The 5,435-nt window shown below is 42.6% G+C and overlaps 1 long non-coding RNA gene across 1 annotated transcript; it reads right to left on the reverse strand.

Annotated features, from left to right (window-relative positions):
- Positions 1-513: 513 nt before the first annotated feature.
- On the reverse strand, positions 514-5,357 carry LOC114007512 (uncharacterized). The gene is made up of 3 exons (XR_003549125.1): positions 4,445-5,357; positions 2,588-2,714; positions 514-661 (listed from the first exon to the last, which is right to left on the reverse strand). It is a non-coding gene; the product is annotated as an uncharacterized LOC114007512 (long non-coding RNA).
- Between the last annotated feature and the right edge of the window lie 78 nt (positions 5,358-5,435).

Raw genomic sequence — 5,435 nt, forward strand, 5'->3', positions numbered from 1 at the left:
AGGGAAAGAAGTCTAATGGAAGGACAGCTTTTTCTAACTTGAAATAAGGTTCCTAAGAAGCCCGACCACAAATCTCACCAGCGTGGGTTTTGGGATCACTGGGCTGTGAGCTTAAATAAGGCACAACCAACATCTCTATTCTTAGTGACACCGCCATTTTACTTTGACCTGAAGTCGCCGTGGAATGTTTTACTCCCCTGGAAATGGAAGAGAATACTGGCTTTCCTGTGACAGAGTCCTACAAAAGAAGTACATCTTACCCTGGACTCAGGACACACGCATGTGTAAAAGCACACACATGAAATGGGTGTCTCATGAAGCATTACTTATCCTTGCCAGGAGAAATGCATTCTGAAATTCTGTTTGCAGTTCTATTTTATGTAATTTTAAAAAGAAAAGGAAAGAAGCGCATTTCCCAGCCCACTAATGAGGTCAGAGCCTGCAACTCTAGACTAGAAGAAAAGATTGAAAAGATTGATTGCCTATTTTTCTCCCCTACCTGTGTGTACATTACCAAGCTTCCCCACAAGTCTCCTCAGTGCCATCTACTGGGACTTCTGGGTATTGCAAATGCCTTTTTTTTTTTCAGGCACAGATTTTTTTCAAGGATGAGATTACATCAGAGAACACTTCTTCCCCAAAAGTAGAAATGGCTCTGAAACTGTTCAAGCAGAAGTTTAGATAAATAGTTAACACATATGATTTCTAAGATCAAAGCATTCATATCCAGTCCTAGAAGATAGGGCTTTGCGAGTTACAGAACACCTCCCTGGTTAGGATTCCAGGAGCAAAACTGACCAGACAGAACCTAGAGAAGCTCAAAATCAGTTGTTTCTAGAAAGTAAACTTTTTACTTTTCATATATTCTAGGCTAGTATTTCATGAAAAGCTACTGTAGTCTATCAAATATGATGTAACCAAGGAATCATTGTTTTATAGTCCCTTATCAAACCTAGGTCTATATAATTTTACTATAGCAGCTCATAATATGAGTGTTTACCTTACCTCAACCCAAAGCTCTTCAAAATGATAACGCAATATTGTTGCTAACACAAACTAGAATATAGGAATCTCTTTTGCTCCTTTGTGAAGGATGCAGAATTTCCATTTTGACAAGTCACCATATCTTACAGAATTATTTTTTTAAGAGATTTTTGCTTCAGGGTACGTGTGCTTGCTGAAGAGACAGGGAAAAAAAAAGAAAAAAGAAAAGAAATCACACCCTGGGGAGGATGGCCACACTGCAATCCCTTCTCCTCCATTATCCTCCTGGAATTTCAGGCACACATGAACATGCACCCAGTGTGAGTTTCAAGCTGCCAGGTGCAGGACTCGAACCACAGTTGACCATGTGGGATTCCAGCACCTTAACCACCTACTGGCCCCCAGAATTTAATTTTTATATTCAATAGAAATAAATTTTTCCTGCCAGTATATTTAGGGAATTATAACTCTGGATTTGTTTATGACCAAAATGTGCTTTGGGGCACAAATACATTTGGAAATATTTTTGTATTTTCTCCACTGTCTGTCCACATAATCATAAAAGAACTACACTGAGGTATCTGCAAGTAAAAACATATGTCCTTACAGCGAAGCCAAAGAGATTAACTTATTAGACCACTGCCACACACATTCAGCAACTTGAATCTTCCCCAAAAATATTTTATGTGTGAAAATAAAAACAGGAAAAAATAGAATCACACAACTTAAAAGCTGGAATTTTTATGTCTTTCATTTGAGTGAAGAACAATTAATGATTGAATCGGAAATCTGTTTCTTTTTTACTTTTTGAAAGTAATCATGGATTTTTTTTCCCTAAATGATTTGACATTAACAATTTTCAGAAAACGTGAGATGTAGTTCAGTGAGGAAGAGAAAAGTTGTAGGGACATGGTGTTTGCTATAATAATTACCCACAAAGATGTAAAAGGTTCATAATAGAGCCACTCCTGTATTAAAATTACATTATCACCTATAAGTCGTTATTAATTATCCAGAGATGCCAGAGGCACTTCAGTTTCCAACTTTCAGGAGAGATTAATTTTTTCCAGTTATTAATATAATTAATATCTCAACAGCAAAGAAGAAAGGGGGGTATGGCCCAATAGCTAATGGTTCTTGAAGGCTAAATGAATGTAATTTGCTCTAAAATTGCCAAGGGGCAGGACGGGGGCTCCATTCTCTTGCAAGTCTCTTCTCGTCTTGCAGTATTTTCTGTCATCTCCTACGTATGATTTGTGAGTCAGAAATCTAGCTAAGAACCTTTTTCATGTACATTCAGAGCACCCTTCCTAGGGGAATGTAAGGCCCTGCCTCACTAGGCAGCTAGCAAGCACTCGTTCATTAAGATGTTAAGAAATATCATTTCCCTTGCACTGACTTCTAACACAATAGCAACTTCTTCCTTTTTGATTACGAAACAACTGTCAAATTAAAATACCAAATAGCTTTAAACATTAGCATTTTCACCTTATAACCCTTACAAGGCCATCACATTAATTATTTGCATGAAGGTTCGGCTCAGTTATAATCACCCGGGATTTATCTGCTTGGTACTAAGTATCTATGTAAAAACATTACTCACATGCATCTCCGGCACTCTGAAGTGACTGGTGAGGTTCCAACAGATCCTAATCACTTCGTCATCAGTAGTTACTTGATTAGTGCTTGTTCTTCTCTAGTCCTCTCGCTTAGCTTCATTCAAGACCAACCTGGGAGACGTCATCGTTTATTGTATGTTTTTATTGTTTTTCATAAATTCAAGTCAAAAACTGTTCTCTATCTGGTCAATCAGTCCCTACAGGTTAAAGAGACAAAGGTGTGCTAATCTAGCCACAGGTATGTCCTGAGCTCCCGGTACAGTTGAGCTGTGGAGCCAGAAAGACCGGGTGAAGGAGTGCAGGATTGAGGCTTCTCTAAGGGCTAGTTGTAGGATTTTCTTTTTTTTTTTTTTTAATTATTTTTTATTTAACTTTTTTTATTTCTATTTTTATTTTTTTGAATTTGACCAGACAGGGACAGAGTGAGAGAGAAAGAGAGAAAGTAAGAAAGCAAGCCACCAGGTCTGAGACTTGAACTGTGGTCAGCCATGTGGGTATCCAGTGCCCTTAACCACCACGCCACCTGCTGGCCCCTGTAGGGTTTTTGAAGACTTCACGGGAAATGTAATTATTAAAAAAATATGCATGAATTTCAAATTTTTCATATCAAAATTAACTCATACTTTGAATTCCATTTGCCATGAACTTTTTGAAGTCCCCTCATATGTTAAAAGATGAAGATGTGAAAACAGGATAATTAAGGTTTATTTCTAGTGTTTACATTCACCAAAGTAAAGATTTAGACAACAACCAAAGCCTGCAACAGTATGATCGTGCTATTTAAAAATAATTACAGGATTTATTTCAAAAACATTAATCTGCTAACTAGATATATGTCTAAGCTAAATAAATTTACCTATCCAATCCTTTCCCCACCCTTTTCTCACCTCACCTGTCCTTTTCCTCCCTTGCTGTCTGGAGGACATAGAAAATACAGTAAAAAGTCCTGTCCTGTAAGTATCCCAGGTCTAGCTGGGAAGAACATATCAACACAGAGAAAAACAACAGAAATCGTACAAAGAATAAAAAAGAATAAAATCAAATGCTAAATTGTAAGTGAAGGCTTAAGAGCTGTGGTGTGGGAGACCTCGCTATAAATCCTAAAAATATGAAATGGCTGTGAACATACAATAAATATGCAAATCAGGAGAACCAAGTCAGGGGAAACGTGGACAAGAAAGTCGAACCTATAATCCTGACATGGGCACTAAAACCTACCGGGAAACTTTTCAATGTGGGAAAGTGAGTCAACTTTCAATCTCCAAATTATCTTTAACGGCCAGCTTCTTACAATGGTTCTAGAACTTTCCTTCATTCCAACCCAACCAGACTCCAACAGACTCTTAACAGCACTGCCCCTGAAATGCTAAAGGGAGAGCCCATCGAGCTGTCGACCACACGCGCGCACGCGCGCGCACACACACACACACACACACACACACACACGCACACACACACCACCTCTCACCTCAGCTCTAAGGTGTGCTCTGGCCGAGACAGTAGCCTCCACCCCACACGGCTTTGCTGTGTAATTTCTAACAAGCCGATTCAGCACTTCTCTCAGATGCGCCACGTAGGGCGCCTGGCGACTCCTGGGATTTTGTCTCTTCACGAGTAGACACTCCCTCTCGGACTAGACTTAGAGCTAGAAGGTGGGGTAGCAAACCAGGACAAAATTCTCTTCCGTCCATGCAAGAAGGGCCTAGGTTGGCCCACGGCGATGCGGCACCAGTTGTTTTACAAAGAAAAATCAGTACTGTCACGCTGCTGGTGGCAACCCTGGGAAATCCATTTCTAAGGCCAGGTCTGCCTTGTCAGGGTGAATCATCATCTTCACTTACCCTAAAACAGCCCCAGTAAAAGCCGAGTTAGCGTGACTCTGCCCTTCCATGGTGTCTCCTCTTGGCAGGAATCACGAAGCAGGTACCCGAGCGGGAAGTAAGGACGCCGCGATGTTCCCAAATGCCGCCGGCTCTTGGTATTCATTTCCCCATCCGCTTGCTCTGTGAATGTCTATTTCTGTCGGTTGCACCTCCAGACATTAAAATACCCAACCAGACGGGAAACTGAGCTGTGCCGGGCCTACTGCCCCCCAGGGGCCCTCTTGGGTAGGCCGACTTCATCCATACCCTTTCCTCAGTGAATAAGCCCCTTTTCCCCAAAAATTGAGTAACCTCCTCACAATTTCCCAATTGTGGGAAGAGGAGGAAGCCAGCAGGGCCCAGGAGGAGCACTCTCCGCCCGCAGGCAGATGTCCATCGCCAGGAAGAGACGCCACTGCCTACCTTGGCAAAAACAAGCCTTGTCTCCCCTCCCACCCCTCAACCTTAGCCTGGCATATCCATGAAAGTGATCGAATCTTAACGGACAATTGATGAGGCATTTGTCTGAGTTGGCTAAAGGGGTTTTGAGCAAAGAAATGAGGGGGGGGTATTTGGGCAGCACTAGTGGTGCCCCCTCCTTGCCGCCCTGGGCCCAAGTTCCAGAGGGAGGTGGTCCCGAGTTCTACGCGTTTGTCCCTAGGACAAGAGCCTTGCAGGCCACTGGAACCTCCAGAGCCCGAAGAGAAATCCTCACAGCGTTCTTCTAATTAAAGAAGAAACACTTAAATGCAACACAACCAGTCGGAGTAGACGTGACCATAGGGCAACTATCCTTTAACCCCACCCACTCCCCCCAACGCAGGGAGCCCAGGCTCAGGCTTTGCGACTTTCTCGGTTCCTGACGCTCATCCTCCCCCAGCTCTTCCCCGACCACCCGAGGGACTGCGGGCCAAAGGAATAGCTCCGGGCACTCGGGGCCTTGGGGAGCGCTCACGGATTCGGGAGCAGG

This window comes from Tupaia chinensis, unplaced genomic scaffold, assembly GCF_000334495.1.
Source record: "Tupaia chinensis unplaced genomic scaffold, TupChi_1.0 Scaffold000186_1, whole genome shotgun sequence".
NCBI classification, from domain to species: domain Eukaryota; kingdom Metazoa; phylum Chordata; class Mammalia; order Scandentia; family Tupaiidae; genus Tupaia; species Tupaia belangeri.